This window comes from Dendropsophus ebraccatus, chromosome 2 (genome assembly GCF_027789765.1).
Source record: "Dendropsophus ebraccatus isolate aDenEbr1 chromosome 2, aDenEbr1.pat, whole genome shotgun sequence".
Classification (NCBI taxonomy): domain Eukaryota; kingdom Metazoa; phylum Chordata; class Amphibia; order Anura; family Hylidae; genus Dendropsophus; species Dendropsophus ebraccatus.
The window spans coordinates 70301060-70328780 of NC_091455.1; the positions used below are offsets into that span (position 1 = coordinate 70301060).

The 27721-nt window shown below is 40.0% G+C and overlaps 1 long non-coding RNA gene across 2 annotated transcripts in view; it reads right to left on the reverse strand.

The window, feature by feature from the left end:
* Positions 1-27721, reverse strand: part of LOC138783261 (uncharacterized) — an 86186-nt gene that overhangs the window by 38012 nt on the left and 20453 nt on the right. For both annotated transcript variants that reach the window (XR_011361654.1, XR_011361653.1), the window contains exon 2: positions 15586-15662. This is a non-coding gene — a long non-coding RNA (uncharacterized lncRNA). The remainder of the gene's footprint in view (positions 1-15585; positions 15663-27721) is intronic.

A 27721-nucleotide genomic window follows, 5' to 3' on the forward strand; every position in this document is an offset into this window, starting at 1 on the left:
TAAGGAACTTACGCTGTGTGAACATAGCCTTAAAATGTTGCATCGGATAGCCCTAAAAAGTGGGGAGACAAAGCATTCTACTAGCAGACATTATCTTAGACTAACTAACCTCACTGATAAACAATGATTGGTAATCTTATAAAATGGTCAAATGGACCTAGAATTTACTGTCATAGTCCTGAGGAAGCAGAGAGCAATAATATATATTGTGCATCTATAGAGATCAAAGCATTAAAAAGTAACTGTTATCAATGACTTGTAAAGCCTAGAAGGATCAACTCCATTTTAATCCCAATGCCTAGCAAGTCTTCCTGAAGTTACAATATATAACTTAGAGATGATCTATTATTTTAGTCACATAGCTTTAGATGCAGCATAGTTTACAACCATGAACAAGCCACAAAGCCAGGGAGGATGGGGTTCCACAGACAGCACTGTCACAGTAGGCAAAGCAGCAGTGGGTCCCAGCTGTATCCAGGAAGAGTAATCGGCAATACCACATAGCATTTTAATTGTAAAAGAAAGCGGCCAAATACCAGCCCAGTGCATACCTCAAAACACTCTGTTAGCAAGTGCTGGATCTGTGGGAGCCTGTGAATATGATATATATGGCTAACCTATTCATCTGATCCTAAAACAAGCCTAACACGAGATGGAAATAGGGCCTACGGTGACAGGAATTGTGGTGGTTTACCTGCCCTTGCTGCACAATGCATCTGAACCAAATCCACCTGTTACAATGCTGACAGATTTCTATACTGCTGAGCCAGGCTTCACCTTTATCAGTTAGCTTTCTTGGGTCCTAATAATCAGGGGCGTAGCTAATGTCTCTTGGGCCCTGGTGCAAGAGGTCAACTTGCCCCCCCCCTTCCTCAACCAAGCGATGCTATCGGTGTGTATATATATATATCAAGACTGATATTAACAATAATACCAGTATATAGGAAATATCACCATACATATTACTGCCATACTGTCACTAACCAAATCCTGTATACTGAGACCAATATTGTCAATAATACCAATATATAGGAAGGAAATATTACCGCCACACCACCATATCGTTACTGCCCAGATCCTGAATACTAAATCCATTACAACACAGTACCAGATAACAAGTAACAAATAACACCACTACAACCTGACTAACACCACCGCTGCTACTGAGTAATACCACCACATACTGACTAACACCACCACATACTGACTAATGTCACCACATACTGACTAATACCACAGCTGCTACTGACTAACACCACCGCTGCTACTGACTAACACCACCGCTGCTACTGACCAACACCACCGCTGCTACTGACCAACACCACCACTAATGAATAACACCACCACATACAGACTAACACCACCGCTGCTACTGACTAACACAAACACATAATGACTAACACCACCGCTGCTACTGAATAACATCCACTGTACACAGATCAATATTAACTCATACAGTCATATAGAGGTAGCCTACACAGGTCCTGTACACCATATACATTACAGTGCAGTTACATCAGGTGACTCACATGGGACGTCTTCTCTGATCGGAGTTCTTCCCTTTTCATCTTCTTCTGTCCTGGGCCGTTATGAGAACTTCTCCGAGCCACGAATCCACAGGATCTGCCAGACATATTAGGCTCCTCACTTTGTCACCATCCTCATCTGTCTACACACATTTAGTGGGTAGGCTGACTCTATGTGACCCCCTTATAGTATATGCCCCCTCTGTGGTCCACTATAGTACATGCCCTATTGCATACACTCCCTATGTAGCCCCCCTTATAGATGCCCCCCCAAAACCAATGTTTTCCCCTTATAGACATCCCTTATAGATGCCCCTTATAATGGCCCCCATATAAATGGCCCCCATGTAACCCCCTTATAATGGCCCCCATTGTAATCCCCTTATAGATGGCCCCCATTGTAATCCCACTTTATAGATGGCCCCCATTGTAATCCCCCTTTATAGATGGCCCCCATTGTAATCCCCCTTTATAGATGGCCCCCATTGTAATCCCCCTTTATAAATGGCCCCCATTGTAACCCCCTTTATAGATGGCCCCCATTGTAATCCCCCTTTATGATGCCCATATAATGGCCCCCAGTCTGTGCAAAAAAAACCAAAACAACACATTATCACCTGACAACTCGCTCCCCCGCCGTGTCTCTGTCCTTCTCGGTCCCTCTGTCGGCTGCTGCACGGCTCCCGGCTCCATGTCTGTCCTGTCCCCGGCCGCACACACACCATAGAGCTCTGTGCACACCAGTGATGTTACTTCCGAGACAGAGGTCACTGCGCCGGAAGTACCATCCCCGGTGCACACAGAGCTCTGTGGTGCGTGTTCAGCCGGGGACGGGACAGACAAGCAAAACCCTGCTTGCAGTCACAAGAGGGAATGGGAGGGGGGCAGTGCAGTGGCAAAGGGGGGGGGGGGCGTCACGCCCCCCCCCCCTTGGTAGCGGCCCGGTCGCAGCAGCTAATAATGGTTCCTGGTACTCAGATACCCCCAGGAATGTATTGTAATACAGAAAAGGGGTAGCAATCAGTAGTCGTGCAGAACAACTCATATAAGCATGTATTAGATGTTAAAGCCAATGGCAACTCATCATTATTTGTCACTGGGTTATAGAAGTAGTAGCCTTGCAGGGAGTAGTAGTCTTGCAGGGTGGCCACGGTATGTGCAAACCACAATACAAACCAAGAATGGCATCCATCAACAGCAGTATTGGGAAATTCCATAGGCAGAACTCAATTCACTCTAGTGAAATATCCAATGCAAAATGCTAAAATCCACATGATCCAGACTGGACAAGAGATAGTGAGCACATTACGGCACAGCAGTGACACAATTTAATGCAGACTAGACAAGAATTAGCTGTCATGCAAACCAAACAATAACAATCCATGTCAAATGATGTAAGGCGAATGAGACAGAGATACCAGAAAGCTCACAGCAGCAAAGAATCAGATAATATGATCCCTGTTCATTGTAAACACAGACAGGACAAACACATAGGGGGGCATTTATTAAGTCCGGCGTTTTTTACGCCGGACTTAAAAATGCCCCCACAGCTCCGGCGCTACGGAGATTTATGTAGAGGCGGACTGCCTCTACATAAATCCCGTGCGCGGCGGTGCGCACCGCCGAAAACCTACGCCAGCTGAGGACTGGAGTAGGTTTTTGGCGTATATTTGGGCGGAACGGATGGTAAATCCGCGCCCTCCGTTCCGCCCACTACACGCCCCCTTTCCGCCCCCCTGGCGTACTCGGCGGAAAGTGCCAATTTGCAAATATTTTATTCGCAAATCGGCCATTTGCGTATAAAATAATACGCAAATCGGCACTTTTCGCCGAAAATCATCCGTTCGCAGGATGATACATGTGGCCCATAGCCTCCTGGCAGCAAATAACTTTATTAACCCCTTAACGACCGCGGGCGTATATTTACGCCCTGCGGTCGGTAAGGACGTTCAGAGCGGGGCCGCGCTCTGAATCGCGGCGGTCCCGGGTGCCGCTTGTAGCCCGGGACCGCAGGTATTAGCGGGCACGGTCCGATCGCCGTGCCCACTAATACAGTAATCGGATGCAGCTGTCAAAGTTGACAGCTGCATCCGATTACCGTTTGCAGCGTCATCCCTGGTGTCTAGTGGGGAGATCACTCCTCCGGGACGTTGTCCCGGAGGAGCGATCTCCGTTTCTGAAGCCGGCCAGGGACCGCTCCAAGATGGCGCCGTCCCCGGCTCGGCACTCGTTTACTTCCGGCTGCAGCAGCCGGAAGTAAACGAGTGCCTATCTCATGGATCTCTGCAGCATATCTATGCTGCAGAGATCTCTATGAGAGATCAAAGCACTTATACTAGAAGTCCCCTAGGGGGGCTTCTAGTATAAGTGTAAAAGTAAAAAAAAAAGTGTCATGATTAATAAAAAGCCCCCTCCCCTAATAAAAGTCTGAATCACCCCCCTTTTCCCAGGTTATTAATAAAAGTAAATAAATAAACAAACATGTGTGCTATCGCCGCGTGCTTAATCGCCCGATCTAATAATTAATCACATTCCTGATCTCGTACGGTAAACTGCGTAAGCGCTAAAAAATCCCAAAGTGCAAAATTGCGCATTTTTGGTCGCATCAAATCCAGAAAAATGTTAATAAAAAGCGATCAAAAAGTTGTATATGCGCAATCAAGGTACCGATAGAAAGAACATGTCATGGCGCAAAAAATGACACCTCACACAGCCCCATAGACCAAAGGATAAAAGCGTTATAAGCCTGGGAATGGAGCGATTTCAAGGAACATATATTTGTAAACAATGGTTTTAATTTTTTACAGGCCATCAGATACAAGAAAAGTTATACATGTTACATATCGTTTTAATCGTAACGACTTGTGGAACATATATAACAAGTCAGTTTTACCCCAGGGCGAACGGTGTAAAAACACATATCCACTAAAAACACAAAATGTGGGTTTTTTTTCAATTTCACCACACATTGAATTTTTTCCTGCTTTTGCAGTGTACTTTATGCAGAAATTCAGCCTCTCATTGCAAAGTACAATTAGTGGTGCAAAAAATAAGGGCTTATGTGGGTTTCTAGGTGAAAAAATGCAACTGCTATGGCCTTTTATGCACAAGGAGGAAAAAACAAAATCGCAAAAATCAAAATTGCCCCGGTCCTTAAAGGGTTAATCTGACCAGCCCTAACAAACAGCAAAATGATCCATTATTTAGAGGAATTACCTTAAAAAAAAGCAAAAACAACATGGATCTATTAGAAAAACTAAAACTGCTGCCAACAACAAAATAAAAGTTAAAACAGAAGAAGAAATTCCTCTGCTTGGTATAACACCTTAACAATATAATAGTAAATATAATAGTAAATCATCTATTTGTGGAACTAATGGGTCCTCAGAAACATAAAGAATGTAGCTGGATGGTTAAGCTAACTACTTAATGGGGAAATCAAAATAGGGCTGTATGGTTTGTATCTGCTGAGTGTAATCCTATTTTCCTATTAGTTTATTGTAATAAGAGCCGTGTTCTCTCATAGGTGTACATTATAATAATTCCACTGGTTATTCAAGTAAATTAACTCTCATCTGCCTCTCTTGAAAATTATTTTGTGCTAGGCCTGCATCTGAGGATGCAAATTTTACGTTTTTGCACACATGATAAATAAGGCCAACCAGACAAATATAAGAATACGCGCATTTAAAAATTATTCACACGTTGAATACTTCTTAGTGAATGCCACCATGTATTTTAGTCTGTCAATTCCTGAAATTTGTCAGCTGGCAGGGGCACGGGGGAACATATTAAACAATCACTTACCTCTCCCTGTACCTCTGCAGTGCTGGCTTGCCACTCTGGGACTCCTGGCGGGCTCCGGGCTCTCCTTCAGCTGGAATGTCATGACCCAGTTGAAGGACTGCCCACTCAGTGACTCAGTCAGTGACTGGGGCGGGACACCACTGCAGTCACTGATTGGCTGATAGGGCAATTCATCAGTTGGGTTGGGGAATTTCCCCAGAGTCTTGATGACATCTGAACGCTGGGAAAAATTCCTTCCTGCAGGGGTCCAGGAGCCTGTGATGAGGCACTTCGGGGCACAGGAAGAGGTAAGTAGTAATTGTTTTTTAACTTCTCCTTTAATATGTCATTTAATAATCTTTTTTATTACTTTCTTTGTGAAAGTGTTATTCAAGGTTTTATATAAGAAATTACCCATGAAAACAAGCCGAAATATGAGATTTTTTCCTGTACAGATGCAATACTTACTATACTGTATATAAGTCCAATTATTTATTTTTTTTACATTTAAATAAATACAAATACAATAGTTGGCAAATATATAAATGTGTATTCTCCTACAACAACCCTGCTAGCCCGCCTCAGGCTAGTATACAATGTTTCCTAAAAAACATAGTCACCTCCGTGAGCAAGCAAATCGCGAAACGTGCATTGGAGGCGGTGTAGCACACAGCTTACATCAGGTATGGTCACTATGTGTTGGGTGGGAGATCTCGGACACCACTTGGAATGGCTCCCTATTGCTTACTAACAGCACCTTATATCAGGCCTTATTAGGGGTGGTGCAGTAGTATCTTTTTAGCAATATTTACATCATCAGTGTTTTTTTTTGGCAGCAGAGCCAGGGTCGGGTTATATCACTGGTACTATTCAATTACAATTTTGGTTCAGCCCCACTCATACATGGTAGATATGCATTTGTTATAGACTATTTATATTGTGGTGATCATACCGCCTTATCATACCGTGCATAATTTTACCTCACCTTGTGTCATTTTAATTATTGTGAACTTTTGATTTTGTTAATAAAAATTATTTGTGGTTTATCAGTAAATATATAAATGTGTCAGACAAGTGGAGCTACACATAAGCTTTTACAATTGAATAACTAGAATACAAATCCGGCCTGTGCCACTGTTTGGCACTATTATGTGCTTCCCTGTGCTTATATGTGTTTCTAAATCATTGAAACCAAAATGATTGTAGATGAATAGCAAAATGTCCTTGTTATGTCAGATTTTATTATTTCAAGAGATTCAAGTAATTTGTCCTGCTGCAACCTAACCCAAGTCTAATGAAACTCATGTCATAGTCAATCAACTATAACAGACATGTAAAGAGGAACTTCATCTAAAGTGGGTTACTTTATGAGTGTATGTGTAACAGCAAGGGTTGCTAAGTGTAGTGTTATAAGGTATTGCGGCTATCTAGTATCTACCGTCATACAACGTACAGTTAAACAACAAAACCAGTGTTAACAATGGTGTATATGACCCAAATAATATTTGATGAATGTTGATATCACTCATTTACTCTACATAATTAATGATTTTAAAATTTCCAAACTCACATAATGAGAGTATTTTTTGAGTAAAAAAAAAGTAATTAAAGACTATAGGGAAGTTTGGTGCATGCCAGGTTCACACCGTTTACTAGTAATAGTGTACAAAACACTGTTTGGGCAACAATTTTTTGAACTGTTTGGGTGTTATGACTCTTTTTTTCCTGAGGGGGTATAACTATAGGGGGTATGTTTTCCAGTCAGGACCAGGGCCGATTCTGGGGTTTCTGCCGCCTGAGGCAAACCTCAGGCGGCCGCCCCGAGTGATGGCCGGCACCCCCCCTCACCCCCCACCCCCGCCGCCGTAGCCATCCACTCACCTGTCCCACACCGCAGCCGGCCCGTGCTCTCTTCTGTCTCCACATCCCGTCAGGTCCCGCGATGTCACCCTGCAGCTGTCACGGACCTCCAGGGCACTCACCACAGCCTGGAGGTCCGTGACAGCTGCAGGGTGACATTGCGGGACCTGACGGGATGTGGAGAGCGCGGGCGACGGGACAGGTGAGCGGCCGCTGTCATTCTTGTTAAGTGATACTTAACAAAAATGACAGCAGGGGGGACATAATGCCGCCCCCTGCCGGACCGCAAAATCTGCCGCCTGAGGCGGAAGGCTCATTCCGTCTCATGGCAGAAGCGGGCCTGGTCAGGACTTACTAACCTGCATGCACCAAAATAATAAATTATACAAAAAATACACCTTGCTTATGCAGGCATGCCAGATACCTTAACCCCGTGTAAGAATTGTTACATTTTAATTTTCCATGAACAGGATGTAAAAGGAGAATAGAAAAATTATAGCATATAGCAATGCATTAATATCACAGTTTACAATCTAATCGATGAAGTAATCACCTGTTCAAGTCCCTAAAGAGGGTAATATAATTTAAAAAAGTAAATGGTTTTTGACTGCCTAACCTCAATGCCGCAATTGCCGTTTTGTAGTCACCTAACTTTAGAGGGATCATATTATAATGATGCAAAGCAATTGGGGAAAAGGGCTTCACTTTTTCAAGACGATAGAATAAAGTTCAGTTCAGGTAAATAGGTCAGTTTTACTACAAGGGGTATGGTCCCTTATTTATTTATTTATTTATTTTTTGCTTTTGTGTTATATTGTATGGTAAAATAAAGGGTGTCATTGAAAATAGAACCGGTCCAACAAAAATCAAGTCCTTATACATGTGTATGGCTATGTTTACACAACATCAAAAAAAGAGAAAAAACGGCCGCCTTTTCTATTTTTAAAGATGCCCGTTATTGCCGCTATGCAATTGATTTCAATGCAATGCATTAAAGTCAATGGAATGACGGACGTCCAATGCATGCAGTCTATAATATGAAGCGGACATCAAAATATCATGACAATAATTATGACAATTCTTTTCGAATGTGTTTTGCAAACAGCGGACGTTATTTTTTAGTTTATACCTCTTTATTTCACCTCCTTTCACCGTTTTTACTATTAAATTCAATGGACTTTGCAATAAAAGGGTGAGTTTACAAAGAGATTTATCTGAAAGATTTTTGAAGCCAAAGGCGGTAACAGGCTACTAACAGCTAACAGGTCATAAACCAAAGACTGAGATTTCTCATCTTTTTAAATCAGTTCCTGGCTTTGGCGTCAAAAATCTGTCAGATAAATCTCTCTGTGTTAACGCACCATAACCTAGAATAATGTACCAACAGCCGTCTTTGCACTGACTGGCAGCCAAACAGCAAAATGACAGAGAGAAAATAACGTTATGTGAACATAGCCTATAAGTGGTACATTTAAACATCTGTGGTGTTTAAAAGGCAAGCAGTAAAAAAACTGAAAGATTTATTAAAATTAGCTTTGGCTAATCTTTAACCCCTTAAGGTCAAAGCCAATTTTCGTTTTTGCGCTTTTGCTTTTTCCATTTTATGTTTAAAAGTCCATAGCGCTTGCATTTTTCACCTAGAGACTTATTTGAGCCCTTTTTTTTTGCAAAACAAATTGTACTTTGCAATGACAGGCATAATTTTTCCATAAAATATGCTGTGAAACCGGAAAAAAATCATTTGCGCTGTCAAATTGAAAAATAAAACAAATTTGTTTTGATTTCGGGGAGTTTTGCATTTACGCAGTTCGCCCTATGGTAAAACTGACTTGTTATGCATATTCCTCAAGTTGTTACGATTACAGTGATATATAACATGTATAACTTTTCTTTTATCTGATGGCTTGTCAAAAATTCAAACCATTGTTAACAAATATATGTTCCTTAAAATCGCTCCATTCCCAGGCTTATAGTGCTTTTATCCTTTGGTCTCTGGGGCTGTGTCAGGTGTCATTTTTTGCGCCATGATGTTTACTTTCTATAGGTACCTTGATTGCGCATATACGACTTTTTGATCACTTTTTATTACATTTTTCTGGATTTGATGCGACCAAAAATGCGCAATTTTGCACTTTGGAATTTTTTTGCGCTGACGCCGTTTACCGTGCAAGATCAAGCTAATAGAGGCACTGCCCGGCTGCAGATTGCAGCCGGGATCGGTGCCGTTCAGAGCGGGGTCCCGGTGGGACCCCGCTCTGGACACCCCCCGCGGCACCATGACGTACCAGGTACGTCATGGGTCGCTAAGGGGTTAAAGAAGCACTCCTGCAGTTTTTTCCCCACTTTTTATTTATTATGTGACTAGACAGCCAAGATATAATTCAGCTAGTATTACCTTAACTAGTTGTTCCTTTCTATCAGAAAATTCCTGATATCCCTTCCTTCAGTTGGGTCATGCGATCTCATGGTGACTCCTGGAAATTGTATGTGTTTCTGTGCTCTTTCTTAAGCTGCATCACGGCTTATGCAGCTTTCCTCACACAGTATAATAGATTTAATTATAGCGTAGCCTTTCTGACTGTAATTATAGTTTCTTAGCTTAATTAGAGATGTACAGAGATGAGGATTATTACACTGTCCTCTTAGCTACTAGCTCTAGCTGCCCATGTGATACTGTATTGATGCAAAATGGGTTGAGAGCAGATTTGAAAGGGAGAGGATGCAGTTAGCAATCTGAAAGTAAAGATGGTGGATGATCAGAGGACACATGACCCAGATGTAGTAATAAAATGTATGGATACAACAGTCCTGTGATAAAACAGCAAGGATAGTTGTTGTGCATTATACTAGCAAAAATAATAGTGGGAGGGCTTTTTAAACAGGTTTTTCAGGGAAAATTGGTGGATAGCGTAAGGATAGACCATCAATAACTGATTGTCAGAGTTTTGACCTAGGCTGCCTGCTGACCAGTTGTTCAGGTGTGCTGCAGCATTTGGATGTAAATGATAAATGGTGTCAGCCTTGTCTGCGCACATTGGGTGGTGGTCTTGCAGTGTTACTACAGCTGGACTTTGAATAAAGTAAGAGGGAACTTAGCTGCAGTAATCCGGCACAACCACTACACAATGCCATGTGAGTCATGTGCTTACAGCCCCCTACATTATGTACGTCCCTGAACATGACTACTGGACAAGAAACCTCCTCAGCTATTCTACATTAGGTCATGGCTGGCATTATAAGGTTGTCCCCACTGCTACCAGGAAATGCCAATATCAATTCGCTTCGTTCTGCCAAGCAAATACCCGCCGATTCGTTAAAGAAATTTGCAGAAAAACAAAATGGCAGTGGCACATACTGTCTGCAGCATCACTGGGCAGGAGAAAGGGATTAAGAATAATCCCTAGCGCCCATCCAATCAGCTGCAGGCTTCTCTGTGATGTCAGCACCTCCCCCTCTATATAAGGTGGTTTGTTTACGGAGGTGGCCAGACGGCTGTGTGTGGAGGAGAGAGCAGGATGGCAGCAGGCAGTTAGAAGAGCAGGGAGAGACTAACAGAGTGATATAGGCACAGAGAGGAGAGAAATGGCGGAAATTGGATGATTGACTGGCAGATTGACTTTTTTTTAATTGTGATTTTTCGATTTTTGACACTTTTACAATAACAAGCTTTAACAAATTATTGTCCAAGTCCAAGTATTGTAGCTGGTATAGTTTTGGCTGTTTTACTGAAATTCAATTTGCAAATCTTAACGAGTTTGACCGAAAATTTGCAAAGCTCGCAAAATGAATATTCAGCTGCTTCACTGATATCTACTTTTAGCGCTTTTCCTTCTTTACTGGAACATGAAAATTTAGAGTAACAATTTATTCCAGATTAATAATAAGCTTGGACTTGTGTTGTAGGTTACACATGTTGGGTTTCTGTAACCTCAGGTTTTGGCTATGGAACTATTTCTCAGAGGTCTGTAAATTCCATGTTCAGACAGCAAAGCACAAGCAACACTGTAGAAATGTCCCACATTTTGCCTTAATTTAAGAATAAATTCCATGACTGCTGAGTGCACTGAAGTCTTATGTAAGATGTTTACTCAAAAGGAGGTCAATGAAGGAATTTACAATTTTACAAGACATCTTCAAAAATTCAGTTCATAGCATGTCAGCGCTGTATAACTTCCTAATTGGTATTGGAGATAAACTTTTATGCGTTTTTCAAAAGTTTACATTCTGTTTAGAATTTCTGTATCAGCATACAGTACTTTTGAACTCTAAAATCTACATCTAAACATATCATTATTGGGGGGTCAATCCCAAAGTAAAAAAAACATACGGTATGGCTCAGATTTATCAATCTACCTAAGGGCCCATTTACTCAGAAAGATTATCTGACAGATAATCTGCTAAAGATTTTAAGCCAAAGCCAAGAATGGATTTGAAAAGAGGAGGAATCTCAGGCTTTCCTTTATGACCTGTCCCCTGTTTATAGTCTGTTTCTGGCTTTGGCTTCAAATCTTTGGCAGATAATCTGTAAATGGACCCTAAGACTCCCATTCTCTGGTTTTCCCAAAGCAACCAATCACAGGTCAGGTTTTAAATCTTAACAAGCTCTGGTAAAATTAAACCTGGGCTGTGATTGGTTGCTGTGAAAAATCACACAGTATGAGCTTCAGGCAGCTTATAACATATAGGCCCATATTAGTAATTATAAACTCACTGTAAAAATCTGTATCTACATTTTATTAATCTGTTGTGATCAGAGAGACGTATAAAAAGTTTTTATTGGTCAGGTTCTGAGTGTTGCCTGCTCTTCTCCCTGCTCTGTGTCTGCAACCTAGATGGACCCCATAGATTTGAATTGATAGTCCGTCAAGGTCACATTATATGGAGCCAGAAGTAAATGCGCTGTGCGTGGACTTCCATCTCGTTCTCCGGAACGCTCATACTGCGACCAACCAAAACTTTTGATATATCTCTATAGCATATCAAAAGTTTTTTTGTGACAGTGCCTATTTAGGTAAAATCTAATCTTCTTGATGTATCCTGTCACTATATACTGTACAATATATATTATACATTATTAGAATATCCGTTAACCTACTGTTCAGCAATATTTTCCATCCATTGGCTCATAAGACACATGTTGCTCTCAAGCTGCTGGCATCCATAGATATTGCTGGGCACTAAAGCAAATGGGAACTATAAACATTGACAAATGTGAAGTCTTACTTTCCATAAGCCAGCTGCATGTATGGAACAGGCTCCGACTTCCTAGAAATCTGAAGCTGGCAGCACAACTAGCAGAAGGAGTCATTAGTCAGAAGCATGAGAAGAAAACTAGGTTCAAAAGCCTAGCTTGGCACTCAATGGCACATGCTATCTTACATTATAAGCAATATCACGTAGGGGTCAGCCATGGTTACCTACATTACTAAAATGGACACATTAATATAACACACATATAACATGATTCATAGGTGAGGATCATTTAACAGGGACATGACATTAGAAAATACATGAAACAGTTTGTACATAATACATCTCATGACATAGCAAAGGTAACAAGACATGTTCAGTGCACCTACAGGATAGGCCAGACAGGTTATCTCTCATAACGTAGAGGCCCTGGTACATGCTAACTGTACTTTTGTGCTTTTAAACAAAGAGAAGTCACCGGGGAAGGGGGGAGGGCACCGGAATTGGCACTAGAACTGAGAAAATGTCAGGATCAAATATCCGGATAAGGTACGATTATGAGTGTGACTGGAAGTTCCGAAATTTGGCCCATATCTTTAGGAAGGTCTGATGGCATCTCTGCTCCCCAATGCTGTTCCAGAAGGAGAGTTTCTAGCTTCTTAAAGGGTTGCAATAAGTAGAGATGTATTATGTACAAATTGTGTTGCATCTGATTGTTCTTTTATATAAAAAGAGTTTTATAAAAAGAAAATAAATGCATCAAACTAGATACCTTTGTGTCCATGTGGTATAACTGTTATAGTTGTAATCTGGTGTTAAAGGGGTATTCTGTATTATAACAACATCCGCTATCTACTGGATGGAGGATAAGTGTAAGATGGAGCGGGGTCTGACGATACTTACAACGATAGGGAATAAAATATTTCAACTAACAATAAATCTAAAAGGAGGAATTTCAAAACATATCACATAAGCCTAGGAATGGATTTGCCCTTTTATGGGTTTAAAGGGATTGCCTGACTATTAACAGGTATCCCCCTATCCATAGGACATGGGGTAAGTATACGATCATGAGAGTGTCTGCTGAGATCTTCTGTGATCCCAAGAACTGTTTTTTGAGTATCTATTAGAATGGAATGGAGGATGTGCATACACAGTGACACTTATTCATCGTCTATGAGATAAGTGTTAATGGTCAGACTACTCCTTTACATTAGCAGCCAGGATGTTGGTGTCAATATTAAAGAGACAATAGACCATTGACTGTTCCCTTTCTATATTGTGCTGGTGGTCAGTTATTCCCTGTAGTCAGCTGACTGGATCTCGATCTCGTCTTTTTTGCAGCTATTTTCCCATGTAACCATGTACAAAGTAATACATTTTAAAGGAAAAAAAGGAGCATCAATTGAAATGTATGCTTTCAATCTAAACCTATTCAACTAAAATAAGCACATCATGTTCTATGTGTGCCACTGCTATATTAATGCCACCTATTTGATTGCCCTGGCTGGTAAATAGTAGCCTTTAGAATGCAAAGTAAACTTTCTGCTGGTATTGTCTGTGAACCCTATGAGGTATCCTCACCAGCAGGTAAAAATTCTTATGGCCAAATATAGCTGCATTATAGAATTGAAGGAAGCTGAGTAGGTGGAAGTACTTTGAAAAGAAAAGAATTATTTGAAAGCTAATAATTCCGGCTTATTTAAATATATTGTGTGCCCTTATGGTTTTTTTTAGAAATTTGTTTTGTGCGGTAAAACATTTTGGCATAGACTATTGAAGGCCCGCTGTTAGCCGGAATATATGATCATTGTGTGCGAGTGAAGCATTTATGTCAGGTTTCATGAAAACTTTATTAAATTCTCCACAAAACTTAATGTATATTTATAAAGCACTTTGGATTTATGAATACCTTCCAATTACACAAAATGGCCTAGACGCGCATGCTTTACAATTCCATTACTTGCATCTTTCTTAATAATTATTAAGGAGAGTTTATTTGCAGGTTTTTTTTTCTTTTCTCTCTTTTTGAAAACACTTTGCTAAAATACAAATATAAAATGCTTTTTTTTAATTTAAGGCCTTTTTCATATTTTTATTTTTTCAGTTTTTTGGGGCCTGTGGTGTTTTTATAAAAAAAAATAAAAAACAAAGATGGGCTATGTTTACTTTAAGTAAAAAAAAAAAAAAGAGAGATAAAAGGTGTCTGTTTTTGCTGCAGTTTTATTGGCCTCAATAGAATGCAATGAAGTTAATGGAATGGCGGACGTCTAATGCAGACAGTGTATTAAATAAGAGATGTTGTTTGAACAAACGTAAAAATAATGATTATGACAACGCATCATTTACACACAGTTTTTCTTTTTTCACCCTCCTTTCACGGTTTTTACTATTAAATTCAATGGACTTTTCAATTAAAGACACGTCCAAAGGGAAGTTAGTCCACCTGAACTAGTATAATGTACGAACAGCCGTCATTGTATTGATGGGCATCTAAAACACGAAATGATTGACGTCATTTTTAAAAATAATAGAAGGAAAGGAAAAAACGTCATGGGAACATAGCCATATGGTGTTTTTACAATCATTTTCCCATAGGTTTTTCTATAGGACTTAAAAAAGAAGCAACTTATAAATTGTCTAAATTAATAGGAATCTAAAAAAAACTATGATAAGTATAATTATGGCATTTTTTTTAAACAACAAACAGCACACAAATTATACATTTCAGTGTAGTATAAATTATAACATTTGCTACATGACCAAAATATAGCATTAAATATAACATATAACAAAAATCAATACAGTATGTGTGACCTAAAGTGAATCTGTAACCCCATGACCATCTAACGGGATGGCGGTACTACTAGAAAGTTAGAAAAACAAACATTAAGAAAATACCTTTGTTTTCTGTGACTTTTTATTTTCATAATTTTCATTTAAAAAAAAAACCTTTATTCAGGCTGTAAACAGTGTCAGGGAGGCGGGGCCTATTGCTAGGGCGCAAGGAATGATAGGCTACGCACTCTTGACACTATTCATGACATTAATAAAGTCATTTTATATGAAAATAAAAACACAGTTACAGGCAGCAAAGGTATGTTCTTCATGCTTTTTTTTAATATCTATACAGCATGGCTACTGTATGATCCATCTATAAATAGCCCCACACTGAAAAATTTGCAGAAGATACTATTATATAAAAACTAAACTGGTCACATACCTTTTCGTCAGATTTTCATTGTTAATGGGCAGATGTGAAGTGAAATGCGTTGACTGGTTCAGTGATGTTACACTGTACTGTAAAAAAAAAAAAAAAGTTTTCATATTAATTTATTCATAACATGTCTGTACAAATTAACTCCATATTTACACTCCTATAATACTTTTTTCTAAATGTCACCTAAATATTTCCTGCTTTCTACATGCACAGGATAGTGTGATTTTTACAATCATGAATAGACCCTTTAAATTTGGTTAAATGATCCCAGTTTTACATCATGGCTACCAGATGGGAAACTACATGTCCCATACACTGTCATTTAAAACCAACTGATGCATTAATCACTTTTGAATGTTAATTGTGCTTTCACACTCATGGTAGCATGAGACGGACTCTACAACCCACACAAGTGGCTGGAGGCGCTACCAGGAGACAGGCCAGTACATCAGGAGACGTGGAGGAGGCCGTAGGAAGGCGACAACCCAGCAGCAGGACCGCTAACTCAGCCTTTGTGCTAGGAGGAACATGAGGAGCACTGCCAGAGCCCTGTAAAATGAATTCCAGCAGGCCACAAATGTAAATGTGTCTGCACAAACGGTTAGAAACTAACTCCACGAGGATGGTAAGAGGGCACGACTTGCACAGATTGGGGTTGTGCTCACAGCCCAACACCATGCAGGATGCTTGGCATTTTGCCAGAGAACATCAGCATTGGCAAATTCACCACTGACGCCCTGTGCTCTTCACAGATGAAAGCAGGTCCACACTGAGAATCTGTGACAGAGTCTGGAGACGCTGTGGAGAGCTATCTACTGCCTGCAACATCCTTCAGCATGACCGGTTTGGCAGTCAGTAATGGCGTGGGGTGGCATTTCTTTGGAGGGCCGCACAGCCCTCCCTGTGCTCGCCAGAGGTTGCCTAACTGTCATTAGGTACGGAGATGAGATCCTCAGACCCCTTGTGAGACCACATGCTGGTGCGGTTGGCCCTGGGTTCCTCCTAATGCAGGACAATGCTTGGCCTCATGTGGCTGGAGTGTGTCAGCAGTTCCTGCAAGATGAAGGTATTGAAGCTATGGACTGGCCCACCTGTTCCCCAGACCTGAATCTGATTATGCACATCGGGTACATCATGTCTTGCTCCATCCACCAACATCACGCTGCACCACAGACTGTCCAGGAGCTGGCGTATGCTTTAGTCCAGGTCTGGGAGGAGATCCCTCAGGACACCATCCGCCACCTTATCAGGAGCATGCCCAGGCGTTGTAGGGAGGTTATACAGGCACATGGAGGCCACACACAATACCGAGCCTCATTTTGTCTTGTTTTAAGGACATCATATCAAAGTTGGATAAGCCCGTAGTGTGTTTTTCCATTTTAATTTTGTGTGTGACTCCAAATCCATTGTTCAATAAATTGTGTGTGATTTTGTTGTCAGCGCATTCGACTTTGTACAGAACAAAAGTGTTCAATGAGAATATTCCATTCATTCAGATCTACGATGTGTTATTTGAGTGTTCCTTTTATTTTTTTGAGCAGGTCACATGACCTTTGTCTCAGAAGGGAGAAGGTGGACAACAGAGGAGTAGAAACAGGGTTGACCAGGCAGTGAGGATTTTCAGCAGCTTCAGGGGGTAAGTCAGCATGTGATACAGACAAAGGGCCCCAATTCATAAAATAGAAGCCTATAACAAAAAAATATTAGAGCATGTGTGGAAATTGAACAGGGTTCCCCTTTAAACTGACATTAAGGCGATGTTCACACATAGTATTTCGGTCAGGAAATGGTGCAACTCTTTCTATCATAATTTTTCTCTGTTGGTACAGTAAATGCCTGTTTTCCAGTATTTTCCAAATACTGACCAAAATACTGCCTGAATACTATGTATGAACATAGCCTTACAATTTAAAATATACTTCAAAAACCAATATGTGACTACAGGAGTTTGTATGAGAATGTATTTGGCACAGATTTTGCACAGATTTTGCAGTCAATATCCTTTAAAAATTAAAAACCAGATCCACAAATAGCAGATAAAATCCTTGTGGAATTTTAGCTTAGACTTGTGACCCTAACTCATAAAAACCTGTATCATACTGCGGAATTCTTAGCAAGTCAATTGCACATATATCTTATATAAATCAGGTAGGACATGAGTTTACATTTTCTTTTCTCACACATTGCTTTAATATTTAAATCTAGCTCCTACCATCTGTTTCCTAATGCACAGTTGAAAAATAACAGCCTGGAAGCTACACTGCATAATTCTGTGGTTAGAAAATAACTCAATCCATAAAAATAGTTTTAGAAAGTATTACTTTCATTGCCATACATGAATACCTTCAGAATAGGGATCACCTGCTCAAATCTATTTAGATATTTAGCAGATTCAAGCTTTTTAAAGTGGTCCTGTCACTATAAACAAAGACATGTTAAATGACAGGGTCTGAGTGTTCAAATTCCAAATGATCGCCGGGACGAGTGGGAAGCATGTCGTTCTGTAGCCTATTATCTACGAGTACACCCAGATCCTTCTCTACCAGCAACTCTCCCAGTGTAACTCCCCCTAGGACATATGAACCATGCGGGTATTAGTAGTAGGGTGCATAACTTTACATTTATCAACATTGAACCTCAATGGGGGAGATTTATGAAAGGGTGTAAATATACACCTGGTGTAAACTGCCCACAGCAACCAATCACAGCTCATCTTTCAGCACTGGTAGAATAAAAGAGAAGCTGTGATTGCTTGCAGTGAGCAATTTACATCAGGTGTATATTTACACCCTTTCATAAATCTCCCCCAATGTGTCTAAGTCATCCTGTAACATCTGCACATCTTCCGTAGGCTGTACTGTACTAAACAGCTTAGTGTCATCTGCACAGATAGAAACATTGGGGGTGATTTATCAAACATGGTGTAAAGTGAAACTAGCTCAGTTGCCCCTAGCAACCAATCAGATTCCACCTGTCATTTTCCAAAGAGTCTGTGAGGAATGAAAGGGGCAATCTGATTGGTTGCTAGGGGCAACTGAGCCAGTTTCACTTTACACCATGTTTGATAAATCTCCCCCATTGCTGTTAATTTCATTCTCAATATCATTAATAAACAAGTTCAACAGTACAGACCCTTGGGGTACACCAGTTATAACCAGGAATCATTAGCCACCACTCTCTGGATATTGTTTGATGCAAGTTTTTAATCAAGTTGCAAACTAAGCTTTTTAAACCCATAGACCCTAATTTATCAGACATCTATGCAAAACCCAGGTACACTATATCCGCAGCCACCCCTTATTCAGGCTTTTACTCACCATTTCAAATAAACCAATTAGGTTGGTTTGCCAACTTCTGCCCATAGTAAAACCATGCTGGTTATCACTTATAATACTATTACCCTACATATTACTGTGTATACTCCCTTGTAAGCCCCTGCAATGAATGTTAAGTTTACTGGTCTACCTGGGGAAGACCTTGAGCCCCTTTTGAAGATTGGCACTACATTCACCTTAAGTTAGTCACTCGGCACAATACCAGTCACCAGAGAATCTTTGACTATTACATATAATGGTACAGACATTACTGAACTGTGTTCTCTAAGAACTCTTGGACACCTGGACCATATCTATTTTAAGCTGGTTCAGTACATTTGAAACGTTTACAACAACTAAAAGGGATCTCCAAAGTGACAATGCTCATATGAGGTAGTTGCAGAGGAACCAGTAATCAGTACTGAAAAATCAAAGTCCCTGAGTGTGAAATCTTTTAATATTCATTTTAGCGCTTTAAATAATTTAGTTTTAACAGATGCTTAAAGGAAAAGTGATCTTCAGCTAGATACATGAAAAAAAATCACAGTGATGAAGGCTTTGATCGCGGACCATAGTGGTCTAAGGTGACAGACTTCATGTGATCATTTTACATGTATCTATACCATGAAAAGGTCCAACAGCATTCACAATTACTTTCAACAAGTCAAAAACATTGGGATCCCATAACACCAAATGTCTTCAGTAGAACAAATGTAGACTTGACAGCATCGAAGTAAAGAAAATGTGCATACTTCTTGATCATTTGCACTAGATTTGATCTTTAAGCTCCAAAATTGGAAAATTAGATTTACTAGAGTTTATAGTAATGCATCCTAGTGCTTTTGTATGAAGATGGGATATAGACATTATATAAGATGGTGACCGAGAGATGAACATTGCTTGTTGTCCAGCCTTCCCAGAGACTAACAGAACTAATAAATAGCTGTATAGAATGTTACTGCTATTTAGTTTTATACATAATTGAACATTGACAGACTGTTAAGGTTAATGTGAGACAATATGAGAACACAGCTAAATACCATGCTAAACCCTTTTACCTGGATGAAAATATTTTCAGCCTGTAACCACAGACTAATGTAATGGATGAAATGTGCATCAATAATTATTTCTGCACCCTAAAATAAAATTATTTTACCTCAAGGATGAGATATGTTATATGTTCCTAAGTGCACAATCCATAAATATAGGTTTGCCACATTTAGGGCTAAATTCAATTTTGATCTCTGGGGACTATTGTATAAATGGACATCACATGTACTTCACTAAAACATTTTCCCTGGTGGTTTTAAATGGACCTTTATGGTCTATTACTATTATATTATTCCCACAGTCCCCTTTAATTGATTGTGAAAGTCCATGATGTTAGTATATACTTGAAGAGGGAAAGAAACAGATGCCCTAAAACCATCGGAGTATTACAAGAATAGTAAATCCTTTTTTTTACTTTTTATATAAAGTATACAGTCTAAAGTATTGATCTGGACACTTTGGGAATCATTGTGAAAACATTATATCAATCCTCTTTGTAACAATAGTACAGTTAGTTCCCAGGGTCCTAATAATGGCCCCCATATTCAGTTGCCAACCAAGTCTTAATAGTAGAGCTGGATAGGAAGACTGACCAGAAAGCTTCCATCAAATCAAAAATACTGAGCAACTATTCAACAGGATGATTGTAGCAGAATAGGAGTAGTAGTACCTGGACCATAATTGAGCAGCCACTCATTTAGGGTGCCTTTAAAAGACAGGATTAGGAACTTACTGGAAGAGTAAGTTACCTCAACATCTGCACATTACTTAACATCTGTACAAAAAAAAACACTATTAAAACCCATGTATTAAAATGAATGGAAGATTTACTGATTAGTACAAAATTAAAGGGGTACTCTTGGCAAAGGTGAAAAATCTGGGGGGGACATAATAAAGAATTCCTACATACCTGTTCCCCTGCTCACTGTTCATGGTCCCCCATTTTGTTTCTGAACCTCCCGATCCTGTGACGTCACAGCCCCGCTCAGGAATGCCCACCTAGCCAATCAGTGAATAAGGCTGAATAGCGCTAAAGTCACTGACTGGCTGAGCGGGTAGTTCCTGTGGGGCCTTAAAAAAACAGTAACTTGGGAGATTCAGGAGACCAGATGCTGAAAGAGAACTGGTGGCACTGGACTGCAGGGGAACAGGTACAGATAAGTATGACTTCTTTATTATGTTCCCCCCACCCAGATGTTTACCTTTGTCTGGAGTGCCCCTTTTAGTCTCACAAACAAAATAAAAAAAAAAAAAATTATTGCATCATTGTTTTCAAAGTGGCACACAATGTACTATTATTTGTATTGTATCAGGTGTCCCAGGGGTGTAACTACCGGATTTTTTGGATGGCTAGAATGGGGGTACAATGTCTTAGGGGTGCTATCCACTGACAGAGATGTGAGGCAGAAAACTATGCTATAAGAAGGAAGAAGGGAAGATAAGAGGAATCATCTTAGTGAAATATTATAGGGACATTAAAAGTTCTAAGGGACAGAGAGATGATAAAAGAACACTACTGTATGCATGTTAAATAACCACAGCTTATTTCCTGAACTCACTAGTATCTGAGGATAACCAAGTATGGCACTAGTCCATCCTTCCCCAAGATTTATATTTTTGTCATACTTTAAATTATCGGTGACTATGTTCACTCAACAATAGAATTTTCAGATGAAATATTGTAGTGGTTTAATTTCAAGATGGGAAATTGCATTGTCAATTAAAAGTCAGATACACTCAACATTTAAACAATCCAGTCCATAATAATTCATCAATCTGTTAGACCTGGGATTTAAAATAAATGTTGTTTTCTTAATTTCATCATACAGCAGTATAAAAATCTAGGATCAAAAGCACCCCGTAAGTACTGGATTATCTAATGTTCTAAGGAGAACATAGTCCTAAATTAATGTTAAATAAAAGTATAATCTTTTACAATTGGTCATTGTTCAGGCTTCTTTAAAAAGTCCAGATTATCATGAATTTTTTTTTTTTTTTTTTGTAGTGAGTATCCTTTATTTTTATAATTGTAGAGGCATTGCAAGCTGTCATTTATTAACACGACTAATGATATTAGACATGTATACCTGCTTTTACTTGGATTGTTGTAAACTTGTCATAATAATATATATATTTTATTTATTTATTTAAAAAAAAAAAAAAAAACATATTTCAAACAAAACTCTTTGAAGGAAAACCCACAATAGAAATTAACAAATCTATCAAAGGAGTCAAAGAGATATTGTATCAGAGCAGGGGTGATGTCAATAAGTACTTAACACCTCAGAATATGTCTACCCAGATCCCTTCATATAAGACATTTAAGTATACTGTGGGCCAATGTGGGTAGACCCCATCCATATCTACAAGACATCCAAAAGGCCTTAACCTCTTAACAACGCATGACGGGTATACCCTATGTGCAGCCAGGGACCGTGTGTATTAGCCACACAACTGACAACTGCATTTGAACAGTGAATGTGGCCCCTCTCCCTGGTGTCTAGTGGGGGATCTCCCCCCCACGATGCGATCGCGGCAGGGAGATCCGTTTTACTGAGCCGGCGAGGGCTCAGCGTCGCTCCGACGCTGTTCCCGGCTCAGCAATCTATTTAGATGGTCTGCAGTAGGCCATTATAATAGAGCCATGATCTGATGGATCATTGCTCTATTATATACACAGAATTGATCTCAATGGGAGATCAGTTCTGTGTATATAGAAGTCCCCCAGGGGGCTTCATATTACTGTAAGGGAAAGTAAAAAAAAGTGTTTTTATTAATAAAAAATCCCCTCCCCTAATAAAAGTCTGAATCACCCCCCTTTTCCCATTTTACAAATAAAAAGAAATAAATAAACAAACATGTTTGGCATCGCCGCGTGCGTAATCACCCGAACTATTAATTAATCTTATTACTGATCTCGTACGGTAAATGGCGTAAGCGCAAAAAAATCCCAAAGTGCAAAATTGCGCATTTTTGGTCGCATCAAATCCAGAAAATTTGTAATAAAAAGTGAACAAAAAGTCGCATATGCGCAATCAAGGTACCGATAGAAAGTAAACATCATGGCGCAAAGAATGACACCTCACTCAGCCCCATAGGCCAAAGGATAAAAGCGCTATAAGCCTGGGAATGGAGCGATTTTAAGGAACATATATTTGTTAACAATGGTTTTAATTTTTTACAGGCCATCAGATACAATATAAGTTATACATGTTATATATCGTTTTAATCGTAACGACTTTAGGAACATATATAACAAGTAAGTTTTTCCATAGGACACACGGCGTAAAAATGAAGCCCCCCCAAAGAAAAATAATTGCGTTTTTTTTTTTTCAATTTCACTGCGTATATAATTTTTTTCTGGTTTCGCAGCATATTTTATGGAAAAATTCAGCCTTTCATTGCGAAGTACAATTAGTGACGCAAAAAAAAGGGCTCATGTGGGTCTGTAGGTGTAAAAATGCAAGTGCTATGGCCTTTTAAGCATAAGGAGGAAAAAACGAAAACGCAAAAACGAAAGTTAGCCCGGTCCTTAAAGGGTTAAACCTTAATCTATAGCTATACAACGGGGACGAACTGCAAACCCACGTAAACCCCAAGATGGCCAACCGACCAGTCGAGACACGGAGATCCAAACTACCGGGAAAAGAGGACCCAATCTCTAATCAGTAAATAATATTTAAAAGAACAGAAACAAACAAACAAAAAAGAAAATAAAAACAAATACAAAACCCATATTTCCATAATCCATTTTATGTTACTTAAATTCCACAGAGAGTTCAAAGCTCAACAACAATGAACCGCTAGTATCCAGCTGTTACCGCCTCGCGTCTCATCTGTTGGACACGTCCATAAGGCCAGGGTTTCGCATAGCACCCAGGATCTGTCTAGTTACCCTTTAAGCCATTACTACTCCCCTGGACCCCTTTTAAACAGTGAGTTCGCATATTTATGTAAATAACTTAGTAAGGATTGTCCATTGGCTTCCGTCCCCCCCTAAGGAGACTTCAGACCTAATAAGACACCCCACTGATCGTCCTTGTACAAAAAATAAACAAATAAAAAAAATAAATCAATAAATAAATTAAAAAAAATAAAAAATAAAAAATAAAAATTACAAAAAAAACACAAAACCTATATATAAATATAATAAATAAAGTATGTATAAATAAGAGAGAAAAGGTCTCAATTCCCCAGTAGGGCCCAACGTAAACGAACCAGTCCAATTGCACCCTCTCGAAACCTCTCAATGAGCTCAACAGTTCCTCACCCGTCCACTAAATCACGATAAGCTATAATTGTACCCAACATCCGACAAAATCCCCAAGAAGGGGGTCCCCCAGACCGACCCACAGATCACAAAATTAATACACAATTGAACCCCACACCCTAGCTCCCAAGACTCCAGGAATCGCATTTTCTTTCTCTTTTTTTCCTCTCCCTTCCCCTCCCCCTCCCCTCCCTCCCTTAACCCCTTAGCGACCCATGACGTATCTGATACGTCATGGTGCCGCAGGGGGTGTTCAGAGCGGGGTCCCGCCGGGACCCCGCTCTGAACGGCACCGATCCCGGCTGCAATCTGCAGCCGGGCAGTGCCTCTATTAGCCGGTGCAGGTCCCGTTGCCGCGCCGGCTAATTAAGCCCTTCAATGCAGCTGTCAAACCTGACAGCTGCATTGAAGTGCTTTCCTCCGTGCATTCCTGGTGTCTAGTGGCACGGATCTCCCCCCCGCGATGCGATCGCGGGGGGGAGATCCGTTCTTCTGCCCGTGCCGGGCCTCAGCGTCGGAATGACGCTGATCCCGGCTCGGCAATAGATTGCTGTGGCCTGCAGCAGGCCATAGTAATCTATGACCGATCTAATCGTTCTTTGCTGTGTATATACACAGCATTGATCTCTATGAGAGATCAGTGCTATGTATATACAAGCCCCCCAGGGGGGCTTCTAGTGTATGTAAAAAAAAAAAGTAAAAAAGTGTTTTTATTAATAAAAAATCCCCTCCCCTAATAAAAGTCCAAATCACCCCCCTTTTCCCATTTTATAAATATAAATTAATAAATAAATAAATTAATAAACATATTTAGTATCACCGCACACGTAATCGCCCGAACTATTAATTAATCACATTCCTGATCTCGCACGGTAAACGGCGTAAGCGCAAAAAAATCCCAAAGTGCAAAATTGCGCATTTTTGGATGCATCAAATCCAGAAAAAATGTAATAAAAAGCGATCAAAAAGTCGTATATGCGCAATCAAGATACCGGTAGAAAGAACACATCATGGCGCAAAAACTGACACCTCACACAGCCCCATAGACCAAAGGATAAAAGCGCTATAAGCCTGGGAATGGAGCGATTTTAAGTGACATATATTTGTTAACAATGGTTTGAATTTTTTACAGGCCATCAGATACAATATAAGTTTTACATGTTATATATCGTTGTAATCGTAACGACTTGAGGAACATGCCTAACAAGTCAGTTTTACCATAGGGTGAACGGCGTAAATGCAAAACTCCCCGAAATCAAAACAAATTCGTTTTTTTTTCAATTTGACAGCGCAAATGATTTTTTTCCGGTTTCACAACATATTTTATGGAAAAATTATGCCTGTAGTTGCAAAGTACAATTGGTTTCGCAAAAAATAAGCACTCATATAAGTCTCTAGGTGAAAAAATGCAAGCGCTATGGACTTTTAAACATAAAATGGAAAAAGCAAAAGCGCAAAAACGAAAATTGGCTTTGACCTTAAGGGGTTAAAAACTCTAATTTACTTGTCATATACAAAACTGTTCTATCCAAAAATAACCCACCTCCCCCCACCCCCTACCACCCATCCACTGGCAAAAGGAGGAGGAAAAAAAAAAATTATTGATAAATCAAAATACATCTTTGAGCAATACTAGGAACTTTCGAAGATAACCAATTACGTACAATTAGTAATTTAGCATAAAATAGACCCCTAAGAAGAGATTTAATTTTCCTATTTGTCAACTTTAAATTTGCAGTGTCTCCCAACACTATCAATTGTGGAGTACGTGGGTTTACCAGACCTACATTCTGTTCCATTTTTTTTAACACCTCACACCAAAAATTATATAAACTCCCGCATGTCCAAAGTATATGAATAATATCAGCCCCATGCTCCCCACACCTGGGGCATCTATCCTCACTCCAACTCTTAATTTTTGCCAGGAACACCGGGGTATAATACAAACGATGCGTAATATTATACTGCACCATCTGATGACTTCCTGAAATTGCAAACTTTTTAATATTTCTATATATAATCTTCCAATTTAACTGACAAGAGCTGCCCATTTCTTCTTGCCATTTCTGTTGGCTTTTAAATTCATATTCCTTCTAATTTATCAAATACCTATAAAATATAGAAATCAATTTTTTCTTTTTCTTTATATCTTTACTCCTAAGTTTCTCAATAAAAGAATTTGGTACTAAGCTCTTGCCTGTTACTAAGTTTATCCTGGATCTAATCACCGCTGACAGTTTTACATATTCCAACCAGGCTTTGTCAGAAATATCAAACTCGGATCTTATAGTGGCCCAGTTTTTAATACTCCTATTTACGTATAGAACATCACTTAAGCATTGAAGGCCCTGAACATACAGGGTTCTATTCATACCACCAACCTCCACTGTCCCCAACACTGGGTTATCCCACAATGGAGCAAACCCACACATTCCTTCTATTCTCAATAACTTCTTTAAGATATCCCAGGATTTCTTAGCTGCCTTCACCAAGGTCCATCTTTTCCAGTCCCCTTCACTTAATACTCCCACTTCCAACTTCTGGAATATATCCATACATTGCAAGTCATATCTCTTACCAATATGCGCAAAGAATTTACTCTGATTTGGATTGGCCAACCAGAACAATTATGAAGCCAGCACATATAAAGACACATCTGGTAACCCAAATCCACCCCCTTCCCTAGGGGCACACAGTAGTTCTATTCTCATGCGCGGTCTTTTTCGGCCCCAAATCAAAAAATTAAAGATCACTCTAATTTTCTTAAGATATTTCGTACTTAACCAGCATGGAGACACCCCCAAAAAGAACAATATCTTTGGAAAGACAACACTCTTAAGTAATGTAATTCTATCTACCCGATTTAGGTGTAACTTCTGCCAAACTTCCACTTTACGCTCCAGTTCTTTCACTACCGGATCCATATTTAACTTCTCAAATTCATCCACATTCTTAGAAATCTGCACTCCCAAATACTTGAAGCTCTCACCTATTTCAAGTGTTTTCAAAGGAGGGAAGTGCAAGCCCTGTCTATTGTTTAACGGCAATAAAACAGATTTTTCCCGATTAATAGATAAGCCAGATGGCCTACCCATTTCCCCTATCACCTCCCTAACCCGAGGCACAGCCACTACCTGATCTTTCAAAAAAGCAGAAGATCATCCGCATAGAGTGACACCCTGTCCCCTTCGCCCTCCGCCCCAAAACCTATAATACTTGGGTCAGATCTCAACTTAATAGCCAATTGCTCAATACAGAGGGCCAAGAGCAAAGGGGAGAGGGGGCACCCCTGATGTGTACCCCTACCAAGGAGAAAGGGGGTCGAACTCATCCCATTAACCGAAACACAAGCACTGGCCCAAACATACATTAACTTAACCATTTTTGCAAAAGTGTCGCCAATCCCAAACTGTCTTAACGTTTCCCATAGATAATCCCACTCCACCCTGTCGAACGCCTTTGCAGCATCCAATGACAGGATGGAGTGGGATCCCCCCTCCCCAGA